Genomic DNA, 12519 nt, shown 5'->3' with positions numbered 1-12519 from the left:
TATGAGGGGGCAGGTGGGCACTGGCAGGGGGCAAGTGGGCACTGGCAGGGCTGGCCGTGATCGGGACTAATGTCCCGATCACGGCCGCCGGTGATCAGCTTTTTTTTTTCTCCTCGCGCTGACAGCATAATAGCCGATTACCGGCTCCGTTATATCACATGATCAACTGTCATTGGCTGACAGCTGATCACGTGATAAGGGGTCGGAATCGACCCCTTGCACGGATCGGTGATCAGGCGAGTCTCATAGACTCGCCGATCACAGAGCGCGTGGCACGCGCCCCTCAGGGACGTTGTCCCGGCAAAGAAGATCCGCGCTGTAGCCGTCATTCGGCTATAGCGCGGGTCTCAAGTGGTTAAGGACTGGTATAGGTCCACAATACATAGAGTTGAGGTGCACTACTGCTGACTGCTGCCCTACTGCTGCAGTAGTCCTTTATTAGTATAGGGACTGAGGTACAGTCTGCTAATCATTCACAACCTACTTGTTCCACAAAGGTCCTTATAAGGACTGGTAAGGTCTAGGGTACTACAGTACATAGGGTTGAGTGAGGTACAGTCTGCTATTCCTTAAGGACTGGTATAGGTCCACAATACATAGGGTTGAGGTGCACTACTGCTGACTGCTGCCCTACTGCTGCAGTAGTCCTTTATTAGTATAGGGAATGAGGTACAGTCTGCTAATCATTCACAACCTACTTGTTCCACAAAGGTCCTTATAAGGACTGGTAAGGTCTAGGGTACTACAGTACATAGGGTTGAGTGAGGTACAGTCTGCTATTCCTTAAGGACTGGTATAGGTCCACAATACATAGGGTTGAGGTGCACTACTGCTGACTGCTGCCCTTCTGCTGCAGTAGTCCTTTATCAGTATAGGGACTGAGAGTTTTGTCACAGGGTCATTTAAAAAATGACAGGCAGAGGAAGAGGCAGGCCCTTCCGCAGGGGTGGTAGGGGTAGGGCAGGAGCAACAGGCTTGAGCCAAAGTGGGAAGCTGCAGAAGGTGCGTTCAATTACTTTAAAGGACGCACCAGACTAGGTTGAGTGGCTCACTCAGCCTTACTCTTCTGCACCCTCCTCATCCTCTCAATCTGCACCCTCTTCTTCACTCTCTGTTATGTGCACCCCCAAAGACACTACCACCAACAACACCACCACCACCACCACCACATACCTTCCGCTTGAGTCACAGGAATTATTTTCTGATCCATATCAAGACATTTCTGATGCGCAGCCACTCTTGGTATTGGATCAGGAAGAGGAGGTAGCAACAACCGCCACTCAGCAGTCTGACGCCAGTACCCAGATCAGCCCAAGGAGGAGGTTGGTCCCCGCTGTTGCTGCCTACTCCAAGATCTCTACTTGGGGAAGGCGGTGGGGAAGGTGACGTCGATGATGACGTGTCTAGTGATGTCACATGGGTGCCCACAAGAGAGGAAGAGGAGGGGAGTTTAGAGGGAGATATGGACCAGCAGATAGGGAGGAGAAGCAGGAATAACTTACATTGCACAGGAGGGACAAAGCAGACTGCAAATGTATCAGGAGCGAGTCATCGACCATGTACGGTCACATCTGGCGCTCCCAGGACACCGGCACATGGCTCTGCAGTGTGGGCTTTTTTTAACATGTCCGCTGATGACAATAGTGTTGCCATCTGCAATCTTTGCAGTCAACGCATTAGTCGCGGTAAGCCCAACACTCACCTAGGGACGACCGCCTTAAGAAGGCACATGAGCAGCCATCACCGAGCCCAGTGGGAGCAACGGAACACACAAAGCCACACTCCAGGCTCTCACCGTCCAGCCTCGTCTTCTACTTCTCCTTCTCCTCTCTCCTCACAATTGTCCTCCACTCCACCTTCCATCACGCCAAGCTCACGTTTTTCTGAAAAAAGGCAGGCTTCCGTGGGCCTAATGTTCGAGCGTAAAAAAATGATGACGCCGGATAACCCTCTTGCCCAACGGTTGGCGGCTGGCTTGTCAGAACTACTGCCATATAAACTGGTGGACTTGGAGGCCTTTCGAAAATTTGTGGCCATTGGAATACCACAATGGAAGGTCCCAGGAAGGAAGTATTTCTCACAGAAGGGCATCCCAGAGCTATATGGCCATGTTCAGCGGCAAGTGAATGTATCTCTGGCACACAGTGTCGGTGCCAAGATACATCTGACCACAGACACGTGGTCTAGCAAACACAGGCAGGGAAGGTATATCCCTTTTACTGCCCATTGGGTGAACCTTCTGACGGCCGTCAAGCATGTAACCCATGGCACCCGTGTAGATTTGGTTTTACCGCCACGGATTGCATGCAGGCCTGGCTCTTCTTCTCCTCCTCCTCCTACTCCATCCTCCTCCCTCTTCTCCTCGGCTGACTCCTCCTTTTACGCTGCTAGCGACTCTTCCGCTGCGCCGCCCAAGCTCCCCAGAACCTATTCGACATGCCAGGTGAGACGTTGCCATGCCATGCTGCGTCTCTTGTGCCTGGAAGCCAAGAGCCACACTGGCCCGGCACTCCTTTCAGCTTTGCATTCATAGGCAGATCAGTGGCTAACACCGCTCAATTTGACAGTTGGTAAAGTGGTGTGTGACAACAGTGCCAATCTGCTTAGTGCATTGAAACAGGGCAAAATTACGCACGTGCCATGCATGGCACACGTCTTAAACTTGGTCGGGCAGCGATTCGTTGTCAAATACCCTGGGGTCCAGGACATCTTACGGCAGGCAAGGAAAATCTCGGCCTATTTCAGAAGATCTTACACGGCCATGGCTCGCCTTGCTGACATTCAGCGGCGACACAATCTGCCGGTCAGACGTCTTATTTGCGATTGCCCGACACGATGGAACTCAACCTTCTATATGCTTGATAGGCTGCTCCAGCAGAAACGTGCAGTTAACGTCTACCTGTATGAACTCTGCGGCAGAACAGGTTCTGGGGAGCTGGTTTTTTTTTCACCGTGCCAGTGGCTGCTCATGCGCGACTCATGCAGACTTCTGTGGGCATGTGAGGAGATCACCAAACTGGTCAGTCGCAGCCATGGCGCCATCAGTGACATGGTACCTTATGCCTTCTTTATGGAGCGTGCATTGCGTCGTGTCATTGATCAAGCTGTGGAGGAGCGGGAAGATGAGGAAGTCGCAATGCTGGATGAATTCCCAGGGGGGGCTTCTCTATCTGAGACAAGTGAACAACAGGAGTCTGAAGAGGAGTCAGAGGAGGATGGTGCCGGGGCGGATGAGGAGGAGCAAAAAGAGCATGCTTTATACCTTTTTGGGATCCCTGTTGTTGTGCGTGGATGGGGAGAGGAGAATGAAGAGGACGACATTATCCTGGATGATGAGCAGGAGCCAGGCCACCACACCGCTTCCAGTTTAGTGCAAATGGGGGCCTTCATGCTCCAGTGTTTTAATAGGGACCCCCGTATAAAAAGCATAAGGGTCAAGGACCAGTACTGGGTGGCAACGTACTTAGACCCCCGGTACAAACACAAAATGGAGGAAATGTTACAGAGGGCTGGCAGAATGGAGCACTTCCAGGCCTTGCTTCGAGAAATGCTGCATTCTGCTTTTGCGTGCGCTGGCAGAGGAGCAATTCCCACTCCCAGAGAAGGAGTTGTGGGTACCAATCCAACAGCGCCTGCAAGAAGAGGCCGGTTTGAAGATGTGTTTAGACTTCGGATATGAGGTCATTCTTTCAGCCGACCCATCGACAGGTGTCATCCTGATCCAGCATCAGGGAACGCCTAGACCGCCAGGTGTCCGACTACATCGGGTTAACGGCCGATGTGGACGCTCTAAGGAGTGATGAACCCCTGGACTACTGGGTGGGCAGGCTTGACCTCTGGCCAGAGCTTGTCCAATTTGCAATCGCACTGTTGGCTTGCCCCTCGTCCAGTGTCCTGTCCGAAAGGACGTTCAGCGCAGCAGGGGGGATCGTGACCGATAAGCGTACTCGCCTAGCTCACGACAGTGTTAACTACCTCACATTTCTAAAAATTAATGAGGCATGGATCTCGGAGGAATTCAACACATGTGACCAGTAGACCATGTATATGTCTATAAACGATTTTTTTAATCGAGCACACAGACCTTCTTTCTTCATTTGGCTCACTTCCTTGTCCAAAAAAGCACACCGTACTATATGCCCGTACCCTCCTGTTTGAAGAGGTTGAGCGGTGTCATATTTCTACTGGGGCTGCTTATTATGAGGTGCTCCCACCATCCCTGTGCTGTGCTGACTTCCTCCTGGGGCTGCTTATTATGAGGGGCTCCCACCATCCTTGTGCTGTGCTGACTTCCTCCTGGGGCTGTACCTCTGCTGTGCATATTATGAGGGGCTCCCACCATCCCTGTGCTATGCTCATTATGAGGGGCTCCCACCATCCCTGTGCTGTGTTGACTTTCTCCTGGGGCTGCTTATTATGAGGGGCTCCCACCATCCCTGTGCTATGCTGACATCCTCCTGGGGCTGCTTATTATGAGGGGCTCCCACCATCCCTGTGCTGTGCTGACTTCCTCCTGGGGCTGTACCTCTCCTGTGCATATTATGAGGGGCTCCCACCATCCCTGTGCTATGCTTATTATGAGGGGCTCCCACCATCCCTGTGCTATGCTCATTATGGGGGGCTCCCACCATCCCTGTGCTATGCTGACTTCCTCCTGGGGCTGCTTACGGTGCAGGTGTCAGTGCTGTATATCACGGTGCTGGTGTCAGTGCTGTATATCACAGTGCTGGTGTGAGTGCTTTATGTGACGCTGCTGATGTCAGTGCTTTCTATCACGGTGCTGGTGTCAGTGCTGTATATCACGGTGATGGTGTCAGTGCTTTATGTCACGCTGCTGATGTCAGTGCTCTCTATCACGGTGCTGGTGTCAGTGCTGTATATCACGGTGCTGGTATCAGTGCTTTATGTCACACTGCTGATGTCAGTGCTCTCTATCACGGTGCTGGTGTCAGATCATTCTATCACGCTCTCTATCACGGTGTTGCTGTCAGTGCTGTATATCACGGTGCTGGTGTTAGTTCTTTATGTCACGCTGCTGATGTCAGTGCTCTCTATCACGGTGCTGCTGTCAGTGCTGTATATCACGGTGCTGGTGTTAGTGCTTTATGTCACGCTGCTGATGTCAGTGCTCTCTATGACGGTACTGGTGTCAGATCACTCTATCACGGTGCAGGTGTCATTGCTGTATGTCACGCTGCTGATGTCAGTGCTCTCTATCACGGTGCTGGTGTCAGATGACTCTATCACGGTGCAGGTGTCATTGCTGTATGTCACGCTGCTGGTGATCATCTCCTGCACCCTCTTCTTTGCCTACCCTGACCTTTCCTCTCCTCCATTGCCTTCATGCGCTCCACAGTCCTGAATTGTCACAACAATTTCACATATAAAAAAAGAATGCTTGTAGTTGTCGATCCCAGATTCACCTCATACATGTGTTATGTCATTGGCCATGTGGTGGGACTATGTTTGCACAGCTAGTAATTATTTTGTGGCTGCAAATTTGACCTGTAGGTTTGCAAAGTTCGCCTCCCATTGAAGTCAATGGGGCCCGCCGCAAACGTTACGGTTCGCAAACTATCGGCCGCGTTCGCGGTCCGCGTTCGCGAAACATCCCGTCGGAAGTTCGTCCATCACTAATCCCCGAACACAGTCTACAGTCTGGTCTACAGCAGTGGTGCTCAGGCAATCACAGCAAGTGATGTAGACTAGTCTGTGTTTCTGGAAGTCTCCGCCCATATCTGGAACACAGTGTGGTATAGTGTATAGTACTGGAGCATGTAGACAGCCACAGATACAGAACATACAGTTTTGCATTTGCACATGCAAGGGGCTGACAGCTTATGAAGAGACATAGTTTGGCCCAACAGGAACAAACTATGTATGTACATAACTAGATTAAAAGCTGGAGTTCTCTCTTATATTGAAGAAGTGCAAAACAACTGTAGAAGAACTACAATGAACAACCAACTAATGGCAGTATGGCACAACTAGACAACTGGAACATACTGGTAGTCAGTCATACTATGTTATATGTTCCAATTGTCCAATAGCACAGTCCAATGCCAATTCATTTACTATGTTCAACAACATGGTAAATTAATTGGTCTATGCTATGGGTTTATAAATCTATTTCAGTAAAAGTGGCAGATTTTGCTTTAAGAACAAAAGTTGTTCAGCTTTCTCAAAGGAGAGATGGTTTCTTTTCTCATGAAGAATATGATATGCTAGACTGAAAAGTCTCTCACTCTCTGTACTGGTGCTTGGGGCAGATAAATATCTGCGTGCAATCTGTGCAAGCAAAGGGAAACGTTGTTTGTTGATGGGCCAGTACGCAAGGGGATTGCCACTTCTGCTGACAGGCTGTTCAGCTAAATCTATGTCCAGCTGTTGGGTAGCTGCACTTGTTGTGGCACTGCTATGGACCGGGGTGCATTCATGTAAAATTTCTTCAAGCATATCAGATATGGAGGGAGCATGTTCCTCTTCACTTGTATGCAACTGTTTCTTCTCACTTTCCTCTGTGCTACATCTCAAAACTCCTTCACCAGATGCTTCCACCACCTCCATTTGTGCTTGTATCATTTCCCGTGCACGCTGCTTTTTCTCAATATTAAAATAATGCTCTTTAAATCGAGGATCTAGAACTGTTGCAATGCAGTACAGAGGGTTGGACTCGGTGTCTTGAAACTGGTTGGTAACGGCCTCCAGTAGAGTGATTTTAGCCATTTTTACGCCATGGTCTGTTTCTATCTCTTTTCCTAGCAGACGCTTCAGTGCAGCAATCAAGGGAATAACTTCAGAAATGGAAGCATTAGTTGATCTTATTTCTTTTGTTAACTGTTCAAATGGAGATAGAAGAGACAAACTATTTTCTTTTTTTTTTTAAATGTATATTTATTGAAAAAAAATTTGTAAACAGTACAAAAACGTCATAAATATGGTACAGCATTCAATAACATTGGGTAGACACGGTAGGGGTACCATATTGTAGGTTACAAGTAGATCAAGTGACAGGATACACCATGAAGCTGTATACAATGGTGATAGCATAACTGAAAAAGGAAAATAGAACGGGTCAAAACATGGAAGATCAGACGTGTGGGCAAGTATGGGTGTCTTCGGTCTAATATAATATAGTGCAGTAAACAAGATACTAAATCTCCCTAGGGTTACTTAAGGAAAGGTTGGCACCAGGAGCAACAAAGGATTCTGGGTTGAACATGGAGATATCCCATGGGTCCCATATCTTAAAAAATTTAGCGTCATGAGCTATTGCCGTCAAATGTTCCATCCTACGCATTTGCGCGATGGACGAGACCACATGTGCTTGCGTGGGAGGTATGGGGGACAGCCAATGAGCCGGTATTACTCTCTTGGCAGCTAGGAGTATAAAAGCCATCAGTTTTTTAGCATATTTAGGGAGATCTAGGATCGGAAGGCCCAAAAGGTAATGTGTCGGGGTTAGTGGGATATCCCTTTTCAGTATTGATTGGAGAATGGATTGGACCATAGACCAAAAGGAAGTGATACGTGGACAATCCCAAAAAATATGAAGGTGTGTGCCGATATCCTGTAAGCACCTCCAGCATAAACGAGACAGTGAGGGATCATACTTATGTAAAACTTCGGGGGTTCTATACCAGAACATTAATACTTTGTAAGCAGTTTCTTTCTGTTCGACACATCTCGAAACTTTGGAGATGGAAGTCCATATCTCCTGCCATTGAGGGAGAGAAATGGTAGCGGATAGGATTTTAGCCCACTTCCGCATATAAAGGTGAGAATCCAAAGTGGGAGGCAATGAGTCATGAAGAATCCTGTAAATAGCGGATATGAGACCCTTCTGGTGTGAGCCCTGGGTGCACAGAATTTCAAAAGCGTTAGGTTTCTCTAGGCTCATGGCAGGAGACATGGAGCAAAAGTAGTGTTTAAATTGAAGGTAAGTGAAAATGAACCGTTGTGGAATGTCAAATTTGTCCTGTAAGTCTGGAAAAGATAAAAGGGACACTGGGTGAACTAAGTGGCGGAGTTGGAAAATGCCTGCTTGAGTCCATGGGGTCATTGCCACTGTGGACAGACTGTTAGGTATGTCCGGGTTGTGGGTAACATTTAGAAGGGGTGGACAGGGGGAGGAGAGAGAGAATTTCTTGTGGCATTTTTTCCAAATATCCAGAGTAAATAGCATAGGGGCTAGGCAAATACGTCTGAGTTGTGATATAGAAGAGGGTAAGTCGGACCATAGCATAGAACAAGGATGGACTGGGTCAGTGATGCTCATTTCTATCTCCGCCCATCGACTCGTCGCAGAGAAGGAGGACCAGGAGACCGTCGTAGATAGGTGAGTCGCGTAATAATATCGTATAATATCGGGTGCTCCCAGGCCTCCGTGTGAGCGTGGTGCGAAGACGACTGTATGGGCAATTCTATGTGCTTTGTCTCCCCATATAAATTTAGTAAAGGCCCTCTGGATATTGCGAAGCTGGAGCATGGGAAGGGCAACAGGCAAAGTTTCGAAAAGATACAAAAATTTAGGGAGTATCGCCATTTTGAGGACATTTATCCTACCTAAAAGGGATAGGGGACATTCCACCCAGTGACGGAGTAAACTGTGCGTTTCTGAAATTAAAGAGAGAAAGTTAGCCTGGTATAGTGTGCGATAGGACGCTGTTAAATGAATGCCTAAATACTTGAGTGAGTCTGAACGCCACTGGTAGGGAAAGGTGTTGCGTAAGGCGGTGAGGAGTGAAGGAGGGATGTGAATGGGGAGCGCTTCGGTTTTAGTTGTATTAACTTTGTATCCTTATATATTACCGAACGTTTCTAGGAGGGCATGGAGGTTGGGGAGCGAGGTGTGAGGTTCAGTTAAAGTAAGCAATATGTCGTCTGCAAACAAGGACAACTTATATTCTTTCCGTCTTAAAGAGACTCCCCTAATGTCCGAGTCTTCCCGAATGCGTGCTGCCAGGGGTTCGAGGCACAATATAAATAACAAGGGGGAAAGAGGGCAGCCCTGTCTAGTACCATTGCTATGTGTAAACTTTGGGGATTTGAAGGATGCCAATTGAACTTGTGAGGTGGGATGGGAATAAAGGGTTCGAAGAGCCGATACAAAGGAGCCTGAAAAACCGTAGCGTGCAAGTGTGGCAAACATGTAGGGCCACCCAAGCCTATCAAAAGCCTTTTGGGCATCCAGGCTGAGAATAAGAGCAGAGAGGTTTTATCGAGCATGTCAATTAGATCAATGGTACGTCTGGTGTTATCCCCTGCCCGTCTACCTAAAACGAAACCCACTTGATCGTTATGAACAAGAGAGGGGATTATGAGAGAAAGTCTGTTGGCTAGAATTTTTGTAAAAATTTTATAATCCGAGTTCAGTAGGGCAATGGGCCTGTAATTATCTGGCAGGGATGGGGGTTTGCCCGGTTTCGGAAGGACTGTAATATGGGCGTGTAAGAATTGCGAATGTGGAGTGACCCCTTTTTGGAAGGAGGAGTAGAGTTTTAATAAGTGGGGGCCGAGGATGGGAAGAAAAGTCTTGTAATATTGATATGGTAGGCCGTCAGGCCCAGGGGACTTATGTAAGGGCAGTTCCTTCACAACTGCTGCCAACTCTTCTGTCGAGATATCTGCATTGAGGGTGGCTACTTGTGACGGTGACAGTTTAGGCAACTTTAAAGGGGAGCAAAAAGAATCAAAAGCCTCTTGAGTGAATAAGTGTTTAGGGTCAGAAGCTAAACAGTTGTACAATTTGTCATAAAACGAGCCAAAAACCTTGGACATCGTCAAAGGACAATGGGTCGGGGAGCCGTCAGCCTGGAGGAGGAGTTCAGGGTAAGATTGAAAAGGGCGTGGTTTAAGCTTGTTTACTAGCATCCTGTGGGGTTTGTTAGCGAACTCATAAAATTTCTGCTTTGCCCAAATTAGGGCCTTAGAACATTTTTGCATATCTAGCGATTTCAAACGCTCACGGAGGGTTGTGACTGCGCGCAGACGGGTCATTGTAGGGGAAGCCAGAAGCAGATCTTCAGCTTTACGGAGCTGTAGGAGGATGTCTTGCCTCTGGGCTGCCGAGTCCCGCTTTAAGCGGGTGCCAGCAGAAATGCACGCACCTCTAAAAAACGCCTTGTGGGCTTCCCATAAGGTGGACACCTCCGCCACTGAGCCCTCATTTAGTTGAAAAAATTCCGATACATTTTGGGACAGTTGAGCCTCGACAATGGGGTTGCAGAGGAGAAAGTCATTGAGTCTCCAATGACAGGTTCTCGGCATGGAACAGGCAAGAGCCAAGTCAAGCTGAACCGAGGCATGATCTGACCACGTTATGGGGTTCAGCTCCGACGCCACCGCCGATGTCAATAAAGGTGTTGATATAAAAAGGCGGTCCAGTCTGGGGTACATCTTATGTGGGGGGGAGAAAAATGAAAATTGTCTGCTAGTGGGGTGTTTGATTCTCCATATGTCCAACAAATTATGGGATCTAATCAGTTTACGAAATGTGGTGGACTGACGTTCCACTTTAGAGGAGGTAGTGGAAGGAAAAAGCGTCTGTCTGTCTCTCCTAGGAGACATGACCATGTTGAAATCCCCCCCCATGATCATGAAGGGTTGAGCGTATTTACTTAAGCTGTCCAATAAGTCAGAAAGAAACTGGATTTGGCCCGAGTTAGGAGCATACACATTAATCACAGTAAGAGAGCGTGAGAGATATTCGCAGTCCAGGAGGATATATCTACCATGGGGATCTATAAACAAAGATTTTACCCTTAACGGGCAAGATTTCTTAATCAGGATTGCAACCCCTGCTTTGCCAGAGGGGTCAGAAGCCAAAAAAGAATTCGGAAAGTGTTTAGCAGCAAATTTAAGAGAACCCCCAGGGCGGAAATGAGTCTCCTGGACCAGGACTATGTCTGCAGCTGAAGATTTGAACTCTTTCAAAGCCAGCCAGCGCTTATGAATAGAGTTCAAGCCCTTAACATTATAAGTAAGAACCCTTAAAGCCATTTGTATGGACCGGCATCAATGCAATGTAAGCAGAACAAACATGTAGTAACCAAAAATACCCGTAAGAATTAACTAGGCAATATAAACCATGGTGTATCCCGTGGGATAAAAGCAAATGTATGCATAAAACATCAACTGTAAGGAAAAGGATTATACAATACCTTGAGCAATGTAGATCAAAAACAGCAAATAGGCCAAAAAAAAGGCCTATAACAAGAAAAAAGAAATAAAAAAACGGGAAAAGAGAGCCTGGGGGGTGAAAACCACCCAGGAGTCCACGGCCTGGGCCGTGGAACAAACGGAGGCACACAAGGGATTCCATCTCATCTGGAGTGGGACCCCTTGCCACCTTCCGACAGCGCCCAAAAATAGCCAATAAGAAAAAGACAATACAACTTTACTCTAGTCCATAGGAGTGATGAAAAGCCCATAACTACGGGCAAGGCTAACCCCTGAACAGGGGAAACATGGTGACATAGGGGCCGAAGTCAATCCCAATCAGGGTTTGGGGAATGGGTCCCTCTCAGGGAGGGTGTCTGGCAAATGGTGAGCGTTGGGGGGTAGAAAAGTTCTTCTGCGACCTCTGCCGAGCGGGGTTCCAGAGCCGTCCTGGAATGGAGGTGGGTTTAGGCGTCACGGGAAGAGGAGTGGGGTCTTCATCTGGAATCGGTGGTAGACCAAGGCTGCGGATAAATGCTTCACTTTCCTGTAAGTCTCTCATGGAGTGTTGGATTCCATCTTTTGAGGCGGATAAGCGGAAGGGGAAACCCCATCGGTACGGGATTTGGTGGTTCTGTAGGTGTGTAGTCACCGGTCGGAAGCTTCTGTGTTTGGCAAGGGTGATCGGAGATAAGTCGCTGAAAATCTGTATCTTCGCCCCCTTAAACTCTAGGCGGGATTTGTTGCGGGTAGCCACTGTTAAAGCCTCCTTACTGTCATAGTAATGAAAGCGTACTATAATGTCCCTGGGGTTGGCACCCGTTGGGGGCTTGGGGGCCAGAGATCTGTTTGCCCTATCCAGTCTCCAGTCAATGTCCGGAATCCGGGGGGCCACCAAATTGAACAAGCTGAGAAGATAAGGTCTAATCTCTCCCTCACTAACGGTCTCCGGTACGCCTCTGATACGTAGATTTTGACGGCGTTCCCTGTTCTCCAAGTCTTCTTGTTGGGATTGAAGCTGGGAGATTGATTGTTTCAGGCCAGCGTTATCATCTTCCAACACGTGAACGTATTGTATCAGATCATCAAACTTAGTTTCTAAGACATCGGTGCGTTCACCAATTTGGTCTATCTCTCCCCGTAGTTCATGTGCCAGCTTTCCCATTTCTTTAGAGACGTTGCTGGTCAGATCTTGCAGTAGGGCCTTAAGTTTGTCGTCAAGGACTTCTACCGTGACAGGGGCAGCCATTGTTTCTGGTGCGGCGTCCGAGGGAAGCTGAGAAGCGTTTCGCGACCCCTCTTGAGAAGGCGTTTGTGCGGACAGGGTGGCTGTCAAGGATCGGGAAGGGGATGCGGGTC

Source organism: Lithobates pipiens, unplaced genomic scaffold, assembly GCF_037356315.1.
Source record: "Lithobates pipiens isolate NorthernLeopardFrog02 unplaced genomic scaffold, aLitPip1_a1.2 Scaffold_22, whole genome shotgun sequence".
In the NCBI taxonomy this organism is placed as follows: Eukaryota; Metazoa; Chordata; class Amphibia; order Anura; family Ranidae; genus Lithobates; species Lithobates pipiens.
This window is presented reverse-complemented; position numbering follows the sequence as displayed.